This window comes from Colius striatus, chromosome 1, assembly GCF_028858725.1.
Source record: "Colius striatus isolate bColStr4 chromosome 1, bColStr4.1.hap1, whole genome shotgun sequence".
Taxonomy (NCBI): Eukaryota; Metazoa; Chordata; class Aves; order Coliiformes; family Coliidae; genus Colius; species Colius striatus.
Genome location: NC_084759.1, coordinates 24,581,557 through 24,598,624, shown reverse-complemented (window position 1 = coordinate 24,598,624; position 17,068 = coordinate 24,581,557). Strand labels below are relative to the sequence as shown.

Sequence of the window (17,068 nt, the reverse complement as noted above, 5' to 3'; positions counted from 1 at the left end):
AAGAAAGCGCAAGCTTAGAAAATGAGTGAGCCTTTTTCCCTTTTGCAGGGAAACAGAGTTATGTGTGGTACCCACGCTTATTGAGTAGTCTCTTGTAGGTTCTGTGTTATTTCTTCTATGAAATACCTTCAGTGTCTCTCTTTGCTGACTTGTTAAATTGCAGTAGGATGAGACCTTTGAGAGGGTTCTTACTGAACTTGGGAATGGAGGGACAAAAGAAAAGATTGCAGAGTAATCCTACTTCTTTTTTGTCTTTCATTTCATTTGTAATTTATCTACGGACATGTGTTAATTATAGCCAATCTGGAGAAGCTGTTAACCTAGTGAAGGGCAAGACTAATTTCAGCATGACCTGAATTGATTTAGAGCAATGGTGACTCTAGAGAATTAGGTCAAATGCTTGCATTTACAGATGTAACTTTATTAAACTGAAGAAGTGATAGAGGTATAAAATGTGGATAGAAAGATGAGCAAGTAGTCTCCCTGAGGAGGTAGAAGCTGCTAGAGACCAAAATATTTCTGCTATAATATAGTTGTGTTTTACAGATGTTAGGCACAGTAATTCACAGATGCATAGCTAACAGTGTAGCTTTCAGGAAATGCTGAAAAATGTACTTGATGCAAGTAAATAATTGGCTAGATCAAGTGGTAATTGTAACATGTCTACAATTATTGGGGTTAATATGAAGGTATAGCTCTGGAAATGGCTATCAGCAATACCTTCTGATCTCAGAGAGGGCTGATTAATGGACAAGCTGCTTATTCAGAGCACTGGTTCAAATCAAGGCCAAGTCTGGCTTGACCAGAAGTCCCGTCCATCTGCTGTTTTATATCAGTAACCTCTGACATTAGTTCCAGATAATAGTTCAGTTCTTGATGACTGCATACATCCCTGTAATGATCCGATTACTGTGACTTCATTGGGAACTTTGACCTGGAGGAAAAATGTTGATGAGAAGTTCTTTTTGCCTGCAGCAAAGGTAAAGTGTATCTGGGGAAACGCTTAACTCCTGTCCATCTTGCCTTACCTCAGCTTCCAGGGAGCACTAAGGCTAGTAAATTTGAGGAAGGAGTTGGGATTTTAAAGCTGCAGATGTCAGTGGTGATCTCTCTGATGACCTTGACAGAAGACCTTCAGTGACTATTCTTGTTCCTGCAGACTCTGTCAATAAAAAAGGATGCATATCTGTTTTGTATTGTATATGTAAATAAATTTGTGATTTACCTATGAAGAGGTGCAGCCTGAAAAGATGTCAGTATGACCTATTGTCTCCTGGATAACATGCTCACTTTTGTGTTTTTTATATTCCAAGCTCCCTTTATTAGTCATGTATAAAACAAACAAAAAACCCCTTTACACCTGTTTTAGAGCTCTAATTGCTGGAAGTAAATAGTACTATCCTACTACTTGGTGGAAAGTGTTTTCTTGGCCCTGAAACTTGTCAAAGTTCAACTGAATCCTTCGTCAAGTCATGGTATTTGAGATGAGCTGAAATCAGTAGTGCATTGGGACATTTGTTACCTATTTGAAGCCTGAAGCCCTTGTGTCTAAAGGCTCTCCCAGGAGACTGGTATCTCTATGCTCCCTCCCTTTTTGGCCATGCAGTTGAAGTTATGTAGCTCATCACCTAACCCTGTTAGTAAGAAAAGAGTTTAGGGGAAGGTGTGTATGTCCTGCCAGTGTAATGGATACTTTGCTCTCTGCACATACAAAATAACTTTAATGGCAGAAAGGGAAAGGAATGGTCTGGTGCTCAGCAGGAGCAGCCTGTTGCTCACCACTGTGCAGGGAAGTCATTGATTTCCTGTGCTGCTAGGCAATTGCTGCTCCCTTTTTCTCTGCCAAAAGCCTGATCTCCCAGATGGTGTTGGGGGCATGATGATGGGTTTCTTTATTGCTGAACTCAAGCTGTGAATGATTACTTGGGAGGAAATCCATGGTAAATCCAAATTTCTTCTAGTAGTGTTTATACTTGGGAACTTCTACTGTGATTCCTGCTGGAGCTTCAAAGTTTCTGGAAAAGCCTGTGTGTTCAGTGGCTAAATCTAACAAATCTGTGATTAAATCTCTCATTGCCAACTTAAAAAGCAATAAAGTCTTAAAGCTCTGAGCCAAGAAAAGTAATTTACTCTGAAGATAAAAGAATATAACTCTCCTGGGATTATTCTTTGGGAGTGAATCTTGGAGAAAGGCTATTCTGTATAGTTATCTCGTGTGAGTTCTTTTCTGAGACAAACACTGGAATTGCCCATTCACAGCAGCAATTGACATGATGCAATGTATTGTTAGTGCAGGTGTCAATGGATGTATGCTGTTGATGGAAACAATCATTAATGACTATGGCTAATGAAAGCTGTAGGAGTCAGAGTCTTAACTAAACATCTAAGTTAGGTGGTTGTCCCATACCTACCCTACACGTTGAGGAATTGAGCTTAAATGCCTTCCCTCCAGCAGTCTGATTAGTTGTGATGTTTTGATTTGTAGCTCTAAAAGACGTTAACATGTTCAGTTAAAAGGAATTTAAGTGTTGGCCTATGAAATGTGATGACAACGTAGAGATTGTCTTGATGAGAGAGGTAGTGCTTGAACAATCAGTACCCGAGTAAGGCTATGATTGCCAGGAATAGAGCTCTTCCATGGAGGATGGAACCAGGCTCTTCTGAATGATAGGACAAGGGGTAATGGGTATAAACTGAAACACAAGAGGTTCCAAAGAATTTCTTCACTGTGAGGGTGAGAGAGCACTGGAACAGGTTGCCCAGATGGGTTGTGGAGTCTCCTTCTCTGTAGACATTTAATACCCACCTGGATGAGTTCCTGTGTGACCTACTCTAGGTGGTCCTGCTCTGGCAGGAGGATTGGACTAGATGATCTTTTGAGGTCCCTTCCAACCCTTAAGATTCTGTGATGACATCCAGTTGCTTTCCCCAACTGAAAAATTCCTTCATGATTTTGGAAGTTTCAGTAATTTTTGGTGCATGTGATGCTTTGTGGGTGTTCCTCAGAACTGCAGGGAGCTTGATTGAATAGGTGTGCCATAGTAGATATTTCCATTTTTTTAATGCTGCAGTAACAGATGAAAGGCAAAACAAAACCAAATGACAGCTCCCCAACAAACTAAACTTAGAAAAACTTCCAAGAAAATGAACCCCAACAAAATTAACCAGTTGTGTCTTATTGGGTCAGTGACAGTTCAGAGAAACCTGTTTTTTTCTTTTTTTTGGTATTGGGTAGGTATTTACTTCAGATTTATGCATTTAATTTAGTTTTTGTTAAAATGTATTTCTCTATATTACAAACAGAGAATGGCTTGTGGTTTATTTTCACTTCCTTATAGCTTGTCAGAATCTGTACTTTAACTTCAAAGTTTCTGAAAAATTTGGAACAGAATTTGATTTATGCTAGGAGCACAATACAGAAGTGCAATCTGATCATATAGCACTTCGGCCTACATTTAGTATACTCCTGCAGTTCAATTATTAATGATTAAATTATTTAAAACTGGATAGGTTTCATAAAGTGTCTAGAATAGTATGTGTAACTTTTTCTACTGATACTGTTGGTAGTCTAGAGGAAGAGGTAGGATCTCTTTCATGTGAGATACTGATGGATTTGAAGATGATGGTGGAACTTTCAGAGATATTTAAGAGTCATGTGAATTCAGGCCAAAATTAAAACCTTCCCAGGGGGAAGCCTTGAAGTGTTTTCCTTGACATCTTTACTGTGTAAAGAAAATAAAAATACAATGAGTAGCTTTAATGGCTGCCCATAGGAATACAGAGCTTGAGGGCATGCTCTTACTGGGAGTATTACTCATTTTTTAAGATGAAAAGTTTGTTCTGGTGTGTGAAAAGATAGTGTTGACCATTATATTTTCTCGTACTTGTATTGAGAAGGAACACTTTCTCACAGGTAAAATATAGATATCTTGCTTTACTGTAGCTTCACAACTGCAGTTTGTTTTTTAACCTTCCTTGAACAGATGATGTCACTTCTAGTTTCGTATGCATTAAAATACAGTTTTGTAACAGGCAGTGTGTGGACACACAATGCAAACATCAAGGATACAAGCTGCCTGTGAAGATACAGCCTGATTGCTATGCTGCAAGCTCTGTTCTTTGGTTTTTGTGTACTTGGTGCACTTCTAGAACACCACCAATGACTAAAATGGAAAAAAAGTATTTACAGAATATTTACAATTTGCATATTTAGACAAAGACTAAAGTTTGAAGGAAAGCACTTTATTATTGTTTAAGTCCTCTATTTACTTTTGGCAAAACAAATGCCTGGTTTATAATGGGACCTACTTTGAACAGGCAGTTTGTTTAGTTTAACAAGGTACAATTGTGCAAATTATTTTGCAGTTTATGCATTGGTCTGTGGATTTGACTCCAAATAGATAACTGCTCAGTGGCAGAGATACCAGATCAAATGTCACTATGACTTTTGTTGATAAATACATTATTATAAATCAAATTACCTTTACAAATATGAAATATAGCTGTTGTTACTTAAAGATGTACCTTACAGAAGTATATGTGAGAGATGTAGGATGCCCCTCAATGACCTTGCTTTAAGCAATTAAAATAGCTATTTAAAAAAACTGTGGCTGCAAGGAAAGGGAACATCACATTACTGGAAAGCTTGAAGCAACTTCATTCAGTGTAATATCTTTTTTTGTTTTTATTAGAGCTCTGCGCTGAAGGGCATATCTTATGATACAAACAAGCTACTTTTCCTATGGACTACTTTCTGTGTAGGCACCTAGTAGTTTTGAATATAGAATTAATACTACTGTTTTAAGAAAGCATGCTCTCAGTGTTTGCACCAACACCTAAACTGAGCATGTGCTTTTAATTTGTTTTATTATTGAAAATGATGTCTATGTTCTGCAGTAAATTCTTGGCCAAATCTGTGCTTTTGTAGGATGTATTAAAGATCTCTAATGTATTTCTCTAGACCTGGGTTGTCCTTGGTACTGAAAAGCCTGCATAAGAGGTAGGTATCTTTCACACACACAAAAAATCTCTACTTATTTGTGTAGTGTATGCTTATACAGCAATCTAGACAAAATGAATACTAAACAAAATAAAATTTGTGTGCAGCAAGTGACTCATTTTGTACGTGCTCTGTAATTTTGATTCACATCTGTGTTAAAATGGATTCTGTTCTTAATACACAAGGCACACTTCATTTTAAGGGTGACTGGTTGTGTGTGTGTTCTTTTTATTTGTTCTTCAGTTGTAGTTACAATCCACTTGAGATGCACGCAACTTAAAATTATTCCTAGTTCAAGAAATGTGGAAAATAAGTGCTATTCTACCTTCTGTATGACCTCTTTCAAGTGTAGAACTTTAATTTCTCTCTTTTGTTGAAGTCTTTGGAGCTCCCTGCCAGCCACAGGCACACAGAACCGGTGTTGATTGACCAGAGGACTGCTGTCAATTCTCTGAGATGTAGCTGTCCAGATACTGACTAACTGGGAGCAAAGATTAAGTAAAATGGCTTCTGCAGCTCATGCATTTTAATAGGAAAGCAACATCTAGGGGAACTTATGCTTATGTTTTTGAGGTGATACTTTAATATTGCACTACCAACTGGGGACTTGAAACCTATTGTGCTTATGTTATACAAACTGTTCCTTCCTAAAGAGCTTCTCACATGGATGCTGGACAGCCATTCTCCTCAGAAAATAGCCATGCTGTTTAATTTTAGACATGAAATTTAGGGCTTTATCTGGGAGATGGCTACAGACCACCATGTTATGTAGATGAGAAAGAACAAATGGCTTCTCTATAGCTTTTAATGCACTTTCCCTCCTTCCTTCCTTCAATACATTTAATGAAAAACTTTTGTCTTTCTCTGGAAGGTGTATAATTTCTGGCTTTGGTGTTTTGAAACTGATTTTGGGGAAGGACTTAGAAGGATTTTTTCTCAATAATGGGAGAAAGGCCCCTTGAAGATGTTATAGACAAAAACAAACAAAAAAAATTACATAAAATTGCTTATCTCAGCAGGTGATAATTGGCTGTAGGGGATGTGGAGCATTCTTAAGATTCCTGTTGAGAGAAGTGGACTTTCATTGGAAAGTAGACTATACTTAAATAAGAAAAGCATTAAAATATAATAGAATCATAGAATGGTAGGGGTTGGAAGGGACCTTTAGAGATCATCTAGTCCTTCCCCCCCTGCAGAAACAGGTTTACCTAGATCAGGTCGCATAGGAACGTGTCCAGGCGGGTCTTGAAGACCTCCAAGGAAGGAGACTCCACAACCCCTCTGGGCAGCCTGTGCCAGGGCTTCCTCACCTGAACAGTGAAATAGTTTTTTTTTATATTTAAATGGAACTTTTTGTGTTTCAGCTTCATCCCATTACCCCTTGTCCTGTTGCTAGCTACTATAGACATTCACCCTTTAGATATTTATAAATGTTAATAAGATCTCCCCTCAATCTCATCTTCTCTAGATTAAACAGCCCCAGTTCCCACAGCTGTTCCTCATATGAATGATGTTCAAGTCCCCTGATCATCTTGGTGGCCCTGTGCTGGCCTCTCTCCAGCACATCCCTGTCCCTCTTGAGCTGAGGAGCCCAGAGTTGGACAAAATATCATTCAAAAAATGCTAAAGTAGGCAAATTTGCTGTCAAATGGCATTATCCTGCTGTTAGAGTCGTGATAGGTCTTTGAACCCTTGTGACTGAGTAGGCTGTTTGGATGTCGTGTTATGACATTGACTAACAATTTTCATTGTTACTAAAATAGTCGTCTGTAAAGGAGTGAACAGAAGCCCATTCCTAACTGAATGCAGCATGTTCATTTATTTGTCTAAAGTTGGTTCCTGTTAAGCTGGGACTGACAACTGTGTCTCTCTGTCTCTAAAAGCTTTCTCACAATGGGAGTTTCCAAGGTTGCTAACTGGCGTCCCTCAGGAACTGTAGGCTGACTTGGAAAATTAAGAAGAGAGGAATGCCATCTTCTGTGACCTTTAGATTTGGCTTTCATGCTGTGCAAAACAAAAGCTGTTATTAATTGAATGAGACCAAAATCTTGCAAATCTGCTTTGGCATACTTTAAATATCACGAGTTGATCGTACTGTCTCACAAGGATGTCCAGCTACTCATTAGAGAGTTTATATACAATTGGAAGCTTTTTCTAAGGAAGGTGGAGTATTGTATTTGTGTGAGAGAGTGTCTCCGTGGAAAGGAGATACCTCTGAATGACCACACTATCAGTTACTAGAATAACTGTCCTCTACAGCTGGACTTCGCTTAATTGCTTAAATGTATGGAAAAGCTTCTTGTCCAGTTAAGATTTCATTGTGTATTGCTGACTAGTCAGTCATGGGGAGACAAAAAACAAATAGAAACATTTCCCACTGTATGGTCTTGTTGGGGGTAGTTTTGTGTGTGGCCGTTTTGCTCACTTGTTTGGTGAAGGTGGACTTGAAGAAGTACTTGCAGGTTTCTCTGATCATGCTGTACAACTCTTTTGTGGAGACAGGCATGAAATAACTGGTGGTTGAAAAGAGTTTTCACTGCTCAGTAAAGTCAAGTCCTTGGAACCAGATAGGTATTTTTTTTGTCAATAGCTGAAATCTTTTTGTAATGCTTTCAAGTAGTAGTCATCTCAAACTTTCTCTGTTCTGCTCCCGCATCCTGTTAAAAAAAATTGTATTTCATGGCTTTCACTGAAGAAGCCAAGCTCAATAATATCAAGACTGTAGTGTGCACTGTGCATTGAACTGTTGTGTTTGCTGGGACCGTTTTATTTTTTTCTTTGTAAAGTTGTTATCATTAGCAGTTGTTTTGTCATTGGCTTATGTAAATGCGGGGTATGTATTTCCTTTCCCTGAAGTGATATGATGTAATAAGACTGTAAAAAAGCATAGTGAATCTTGGGTTTGCTGGGTTGCTTCTATTCCTTCTAAAACTAGTAGTTACAAGAGAATGAAAAATTTCTAGTCATTTAGCAGAATTCTAATCATCGTTGGAAGGAAAAAACTGTAGCACGTGTGTTTCTTTTCTAAGAAATTAAATACTACTATTTATAGAAAAAATTCTTGATGCTGCTTGCATCTTATTAGAATTTATAAGTATTTGCCTTTTAGTGTGTGAATTTTAGTGTAACTGTGTCCTGGGATTGTTGGGCCCTGACTTTCTGTGCCCAAGTACTGGGGAAATACTGTCAGTCTTTTGTTTGAAAAAGTTGAGTTGTTGAACTAAAGGCTGATAACTTTTTAATCAGACTCAAATTTGAACAGCTACCAGAGACTTAGTGTAACTGTGTCCTTGATTGCATATTTCTTTCCATGATTCTCTTGAGCACCTTTTTGCTGAGCTGTTGTGTGGAAGAAAATTCTTCTGCGAATGATGAATATTGAGATGGCAAGCTACATAAATATTTCTGTGAAACCTAGTCCTTTAATTTTTCTCTATTCATAGGAACCGAGATCTTTAAAACACCGCAAAAAGTAATTGATACTGGCAAAATAGTCCTAAAATTACTAGTAGTGGAGGAAATGGTAATGACAGCCTGCTGTGTTTTAGTAAGTAAGCTTTTATGAACTCAGTTTATTTCCTGAAAGTGCAGTTAACTGTGAAACACCTTAACTTATTTTCAGTACTTCCCAGCTTCTTAAGCCATGCGCTTTGCTGTGTTTTATAAAGGCAAGAAATGCAAATGTCTTTGGATTTTTTTTGATCTGCAACTACCTCTCATGACTTTTTTTTCTGTAGCAAGTGAGTCTAGGGCACTGACATACTTCTCAGGTACTCATAAAGTTAACCAAGGTGAATCCAGGATTCTTTTTTTAATAAACCTTGCTGTGTGTAGAAGTTGGAGGTGTATTTACATTTTCCCTTACTCTTTGAGGATTTCTGCTGTGAGTTTCAGCAGAAGAGGGATTGAGACTTAGAGTATGTTCTGGACCAACAATATTAGGTCCTATTAAATCGGTGATGTACAATGTATTCTGCCTCATTCCTCCTTCATTCTTCTTTTAAGCTTGAAACTAATTTGTTCAATCCTGTAGGAAGTATTGACTTAATCTCTTCTGAATCTATGCCCCCCACTACTCTGTGCCAGCTAAGGGGACAGAATGTCCAGACGCAATCAGATTTAGGAACTAATACAATTACCAGTAGGTTAAAATATTTCCATTGTACTGAATGAAGACAGCAGTGCTCTGAAAACAGCTTAGGTTTTTATAAAGAAGTCAAACTCTCTTGAGACTCTTTCCCTTATTTCACTGGTTCATGATACATGACAAGGTGCCTATCACATATAACATGTTTTTAAATTTTATTAAGTACTTCCTGTAAACAAACAAACAAAACAACCATTTTGAAGTAGGTCAGATGACCTGCTACAAGGAGATGATTTTGCTTAAGGAGGGAATCAATCTTGTTCTGTAGGACTGAGTTCTGGAAGTCATAGACAGAAGAGCAAAGAAGTCTTCAGGGACATGAGATATGTAGAACAGGTTATAGTACTTTACACATAGATAAAAGTGAGCGTAAGTGGGTATGAAACAATCAAAGAAGGCAGTATAGAAGACTATAGTATGCTCCCACTGGAACCAGCAAGGTGATATAGGGTTTTGAATTTGGAGTTGAATGTTACTGAAAATAAAAGACATTAAGTGATTAAGGCTGATTAGCTCTCCCAAATCTGCTGTTACGGTGAATTTGGTTTTCCATTAAATGTTAAGTCTTAGAAACGTCCTTTAAGTAAAACTCCTATGAACTTTTATAGCTTAAAACTTAAGAGATACTAACTCATTGAGTGAATGGAGAGTGAAATGTCAGTTTGAAATTCTTTTAGTTATCTTTTTGTCTTGATTTAAGCAATGTTTTTCTCTAAACTGCCAGGCAGTAGAGGAAGGTTGGGGACACCTTGTGGAATAGGCAGGATAGAGTGCCTTTAATAAGAAATCAACATGTGCATTTCAGGCAACATCTGACTTCCCTCACTTTTCAAGTAGAATAATGTTTCCTGATTAAAATACCTTTACCTGTCATCCCTTTCATCCAGGTTATGTGTCTGTTTTTGCATTAATTTGAATTGCAAACTGCAACTGCTGCTATATAGCATGCATCCGAAAGCTAAACCTTTGGCTCTTTCTTTATTCCACTTGTCCCTAAAATATGCCTCTGTCTTATGTTCGCTTTCTTTATTTCTTATATGCCTCTAAATCATATGTCTATTTCTGAATGTGAATTTTTGTTGCGTTTTTAACTGCTCTTCTTGTGTATTTCAGTATTATCTCATTTTTTGATTTTTAGTCACAATTCCTTTTCATTTAAAATCTAGCAAATTCTGACAAATGACGCTTTCTGTGGAGTTTGTGTTGTGCGTGAAATGGTCTCCTGATTATCTAGATTCTATGGGCTGGCTCTTTTATTCTGTTTATGTATCTAATAATCAAGACTTTTTTTAACCTTCTGCAGTTTCTTAATGTATGAAATCTGTGTTTGCATCTTCTGCCCACAAAAAATCTGAGCTAAAGCTAATGCAGTATATGGAGTGTTTAAGCGGTATACTTTTATGCTGCTTGGAGAGGAAATAACTTTGAGAAGGAGGTGAGTATAACACACATGTGTTGTGGGAAATGGTCCTGGCACACTAGACACTGTTAACGAGAAACCCTGTGTTCATGTGAGAATAAGCTCATGTGTGCTATAATTCTGTCTTTGGTCTTCTGAAGCAAAAGGTTAAATATATGTAAGCTCACAATCATGAAAAGTCCATATACATTGATTCTGATATGAAGTAGTTTATTTTCTGTCTGCTTCTTACTATAGTTACGTGGGTATGAATAGGGTCAGTGCCCCTCTGGATATGATGGTGGTAGCAGTGTTTACACATAAGCAGTTGGATTTACTTATTCTTAAAAATTCCATCACATTCAATTTTTGTGAACCCTGTCCGAGTGCCAGATGCCTGCCAAGTTGTTCTATCTCTCCCCTTCCTAAACTGGATACAGAAGTACAACAAAGGGGCTCGTGAGCTGAGATAAGGACAACTCAGCAATTACTGTCATGGGCAAAACAGACTCAGCTTGGGGGAATTGGTTTGATTTATTAACAAACAATCAAAACCAAATAGGGAAATGAAAAATAAAAACGAAATCTTAAAGCATCTCTCCCCACACCTTCCTTCTTTCCAGGTTTCTACCTCCTCCTCTACCAGCGGTGCAATGGGACGGGGAATGGGAGTTATGGTCAGTTCATTACTGATGGACTTTGCCAGTGCTTCCTCTGAGGGGGAGGACTCCTCATACTTCCCCTGGTACACTGTGAGGTCCCTCCTCTGGGAAATAGTGCTCCATGAACTTCTCTGTCGTGAGTTTGTGTGGAGCTGCTTTTTGCTTGGTAACGGGGAGTGGCCTCAGTAAGTAGTTCTTGAAACATTCCCTGGCTCTGAGGTGGAGGCACCTCCGGCCTGGCTGACCCTATCTGGTGCCTCTGTGATCATTGTATAAGGAAGGAAATCTACATTGGAAGAGGAGGTGGTGGGGGTAGTACAAGATGGAGGTGACAATGTGGACCCCACAGTCAGAGAAGGAGGAAGGAAGAAGGAATTCTGGACAGGAGACCCCTCAGCAGCCTATGGCAAGAACACAGACCTTGCAACCCATGGATGGCAATGACAGGACTGAGAGCCAGCAGCAGCTCTGGGTGAATGTGCCTGGATGGGCAGGAGACTGTATGAGGAGGCGGCCATGGTGCAGGCCATGCTGGAGAGCCTGCAGGCTGCAGAGCAGACCCACAAGAGAGGCAGAGAGGAGCTGCAGACCTTGGGATGAGTGCACTGGAGTGGCCCCTGCAGAGGGACCCTCCTGTGTGTGAGGGACCCTGTGCTGAAGCAGAGAGGGCCAGCAAGGAGTCTATCTGCCTTGAGGAGAGAGAAGCAGCCAGAGCCATTGGGAAAGGACTAACTGAAACCCCCATTCCTTGCCCCCTGAGCCATCCAGGTAGGAGAGGAGGTAAAGACACTGGGATTGGGACTCTGAGCCTCGGGAGAGGGGAGGGGTGAGGAGAAGGTGGTCTTAAAGGGCTGGTTGTGCTCTTCATCATTCTATCTGTGTTGTTTTCTGTTTGTTATGTTTTTGGTTGGTGGTGGATTAAATTAATTTTTTGTTTTCTTTGTTGAGTTGAGTAGTCTTGTCTGTTTTGCCTGGGACCATAAGTGGCAACTGAGCCCTCCCTGTCCTTAGTGCATTTCAAAGACCCTTGGTACTTAATGGCTGATCATGGTCCTTTGTTCCTACATGGACCTAAACCACAACGTTCTCCAAGGTGGGTCCTTCCCATGGGCTACAGCTCTTCACAAACTGCCTCAGTGTGGGTCTTGTCCACAGGGGAAAATGTCCTTCAGGAACAGACTGCTCCAGCGTGGGTCGCAGTGGAGTCACAAGTCCTGCCAGCAAACCTGGTCTGGTGTGGGTCCTCTTTCTCCATGGTTCCCAGGTCCTACCAGGAACTTGCTTGCTCCAGCACAGGCTTCCCACAATGTCACAGTCTGCTTTGGGCATCTACCTGCTTTGGTTCTTCCCAGGCTGCAGGTGGATCTCTGTGGGCTTCAAGGGCACAGCCTGCCTTACTGTGGTCTTCATCAGAGATCACAGGGGAATCTCTCCTGAGGTGTCTGGACACCTCCCATCTCCTTCTTCTCCACTGACCTTGGTGCCTTTGGAGGTGTTTTTCTCACATTCTCACTCTCTTCTTCTGCTGTGATTTAGAATCTGTGCAGCAACTTCTTCCCCTTCTCCAGTACATTTATCACGGAGGCATTAGTTTCATTGCTAATTGGCTTGGCCTTGGTCAGTGCATCTCAGAGCTGACTAGTACTGGTCCTGTCAGATACAGGGGAAGCTTCAGCTCTTTTGTTTTTATTTTTTTTTTCAATGAAGCCATCCCTGTAGCCCTTCCACTACCAAAACCTGGCCACACTTTCACAAACATTTGTGAAAAAAAGAAGGCTGATAGACCTTAAAAGAAAAAAAATGATATTTGGACCTTTCAGTTTCTAAACCAGAACACATCTGTTCTGGGGCAGATTGAGGAGCATTGCAAATACTCTGGAGGAATCTGTTTAAATAGAGTGTGATCTTGATGGATTGGGAACACAGGCTGTAATCAGTGTAAAATTTAATAAGGCAAATCTGAAGCAGTTAATGCAGGAAAGAATAATGAAATGGTCTATCATAACTAGAGAAATAGAAACCAGATGAGAGTGCAATAAGCATGACATAAAAAGGTTTTTAGTGAAAAAAGTGTTGAACACTTCATTGCTATGAGATGGTAGAAAAACATGTATACGTAGGATAAGAAGTGTTAAGTGGTTATGCATTCGATTAGGATCTTTTGTGAAAGCAGTTGTTCACATCTGCTTTTTTTTATCAGGGATATGCAAACTAAAATTTCTATACCTTATGTAAAGAGAATTTGATTAATACTAACATTGGTTGCCTTCAGTAAATTGAGCAACCATTGAGAGATGTAGTACCTGAAGAGATGAAATAGGAAGAGCGGGGCTATTCTAACTAACTGAGAACCAGGGACTTTGCTACTTGAACCCTTCAGTTTTATGGTTAAATTTGACAATAAATAAACTTGAGGTGAATATTCAGTATCTGTATAATGCACATGCTGAGCCACTGGATAAACTCTTTCTAGAGTTCCAACTCTATAGGATGAAATGCGAAGGAAATAAAACCTTTTATAGTCATGCATCAGTGTTCAAGTAGTTAATAAGATGGCTGACACTTTCAGTTAATGCATTAATTTTGACCAGTACTTTTACACAGTAACTTCTACTTTTGACAAAAAGCTATTCAGCTGACTGTTAATCAGAAAAGTTCATGAAGACATGAGCAAGAAATAATGCCATGTAGCTAAAATTAATTTAAAAACATTTACTAATTTGAAAATGTGGGGCTAAAGGAGCAAATGGGTAAAGAGTGACAGGAATCATTATAGATGAATAGTGTTTGTGGGAATAATACCTTCCTGAAAAGTGCTCACAGAAAAGATTATTTTGCAGCTTTATTGAAATCTCATGTAAGCAGCAGTATTTAAATGTGGGGCCCTGGTATATAGCCTGCTGTGTGTTATACTTTAGTTGTTTGTAGGGGGAGGGAGGTGATGAGAATGAAAGGATGAGACTTTCCTTTCTCTGGCAAGTCTTCAGTGACATTGTAGGAGGAGTAGCTTTTAAATGTGGCATCCCTGTAAAAAACCAAACCCTTCAGTTTACAGATGGAGGAAGGCTGTCCTAGAAAAGAAAATTAAGGTCTGGTTTCTCTTGTGCTGAGTCCAAATGAATGCCAGTCATCTTTCTCAGCATACAGTAGGAACTTCTCTCTTAAATGTTACAGGAAGAGGGGGAGAGGAACAGCTGAATGTTGTATTGTACCTCTGTAGGAAGCTTTAACAGTGCTGCTTCTCTTATAGGCAAATAGTCAAAGAATCTTAAGGGGTGGAAGGTGGACGCTCTGAGAACGGACCTATATTGTGACTATACTGATTGAAGCTCTTTGCCATTGTCTTCCAGTTCCTCCCCTCTGCTCTCCTTTGCCTTTAGTTTCAAACTGTGGCGTCTTGTCTTGCTGCAGCATTGGAAGATGTTATGCAGTCATCAAGCTCGCCCTTTTTTTTTTTTTTGGAAGCAATCCATCACAATTTAACAGAATTCTGAAATCCTGAAAGGACTGGCAGCTTTACAGCTCCAAATTTTCTCCTGCAGAGGAACCTAGGTAGGGTGTGTGGGAAGTTTTTGTATCCCAAATCAATGGCAGTCTGTCTGTATAGCAAGTGTTTCCATTCTTTGGGAACAAAGTCTCACTAAAAACATGTACCAACTTTTCTTAGCTTTTATTCTGCATGAATTTAGATTTCTCTCTGGAAAGAAGTCTTTAAACTTGGTACAAGACATTCTAAGCAGATTAGAAAAGGTGACAAGTCATTTTCAGCTTGTCAAGTGGAGCTGGAACAGTTTTCTGAGGTGCAGTGGGTGCGTGCTGCATTAGAAAGAAAGAAGACACTGCTTCTACCTGCAGTCCTAGTTAAGGATACGTAGAAAATGCTGGTTAACAGTTAAATAAGGGGCTTATACAAAATAAGACTTTGTATTGGGTTTGCATGGCAAGGTTTTGGTAGTAAGGAGCATGCATGTGAGAAGCTACTAGAAATATCCATTATGTCTGATGAAGCCAATACCAGACAAGTCCAACACAGGCCCACCTCTGGCCAAGGCCAAGCCCATCAGTGACAGTGGTAACATCTCTGGGATGACTTAAGAAGGTGTGGGGGGAGGGGGGAAGTGTGTTTTGCATTTGGAGAGAGGAGTAGGAATATGTGGGAGCAACAACTCTGTGGTCAGCAAGGAAGGAGGTGGGGGGAAGTACTCCAAGCCTGGAGCAGAGTTTCCCCTGCAGCCTGTAGTGAGGCCCTGTCTCTGCAGCCATGGAGGCCATGGGGGAGTAGAGACCCACCAGCAACCTGGGGAGGACCCCATGCTGGAGTGGGTGGATACCTGAGGCAGACTGGAAGGGACCCAGGCAGAAGCAGTTTATGAAGAACTGCAGCCTATGGGAAGGACTCACACTGGAAAAATTTGTGAAGAACTGTCTCCTGTGGGAGAGAGACCTCAGAGTGTGAGGAGTCCTACCTCTGAGGAGGAAGGAGCGGCAGAAACAATGTATAATGAACTGACCACAACCCCCATTCCTCATCCCTTTGTGGGGGAGGAGTAGAGAAAATTTAGTGGTTAAGCCCATAAAGAAGGGAGTGATGGTAGGAAAGTATTTTAAGATTTTGCTTTATTTCTCATTTATTTTACTTTGATTACATTTAGAAAAAATTAAACTAGTTTTCCCAAGTGAAGTCTGTTTTGCCTGTAACAGTAATAGGTGAGTGATCTCTCCCTGTCCTTGTCTTGACCCAAGAGCCTTTCATGATATTTTCTCTCCTTTGCCTAGTTGAGGAAGGGAGTGTTAGAGTGTCCAGCCAGGGTCAACGCACCACAGTGGGGCATGAGGAATTTCAGATCAGGATGGTAGTTGATCAGGGGTAATGAGCAAAACATGGACTGAACAATGTTAAGGAGAATGATCTGTTGTAGTTGTGGTGAAGTTGCATCTCTTGTTTTCCTTTGCTTCTATGCATGACCTTTGCTTTTGCTTTGTTAAACTGCCTTCATCTTGACCCATAAGAATTTTTTTTTGCCTGTCTCATTTTCTATCCCCTGACCTACTGAGGAAGGGAGTGATAGAGCAGCTTTGTGGGCACCTGACGTCTAGCCAAGGTCAACTCACCATGGATTTTGCCTTCAGTAAGGTATACAGAATTCCTTTTTAAATTGGTACTGAATCTGAGTCACTTACAGAGAGAGATGTAGAGAAGGAGAGGCTGATTATGTACCAGTGGACATGAAGATGAGCATGAGACTATATAATCTGCCTTCTGTGAGGAGAGATACAGATAGAAGTTGAGAGGGCAATATAAGTGTCATGGATGATGCCGGTAGACTGGAATGGTGAGGCTAAACACAGCACTGTAGGAACAGCAAGGAGAGAAGAGTTTGCAGAAGGCTATAGAAACAGCTGTCTCCTGGCAGATTCCAAGCAATGCATCCCAAAGAAGGAAGTGAGAACTCTAGACCCTACAAGGGTGGATGCTTCTCCACTTCCAAAACATAACAAGTAAGCTATAGATTCTTTTGCTACCTTCATGAGCTGTAATGTATCCAGGTGTGTATGTTAGATCTTTAGCAAATCTAAAAAAAAATAATTGCAGACATATCCCAAGAGGTAGTTTGGTTAAGCTGTAGCTGAAGCCAAGTAAAGGCTTTTCAAATAAAAATTTTAGCAGCCAAAAACCTTAAAGTCGAGCAAAGGCTACCGTCTCATTACTGAAACCGTAATTTGGGTATTTCTTCCCTTTAGGCAGCTCTGTTCTGTACAATTTTAAAATCTTCTATAGATTTCATGTGCTCAAACTTCCTTTGTCAGAAGAGATTAAGTGCCATGAATAATACCATCTGAGTCAACTGGCTAATGCTGAC

General features: G+C 40.0%; 1 protein-coding gene across 2 annotated transcripts in view; it reads left to right on the top strand.

Annotated features, from left to right (window-relative positions):
- DCLK1 (doublecortin like kinase 1) overlaps positions 1-17,068 on the top strand; it is a 253,678-nt gene that overhangs the window by 14,505 nt on the left and 222,105 nt on the right. The window lies entirely within an intron of this gene.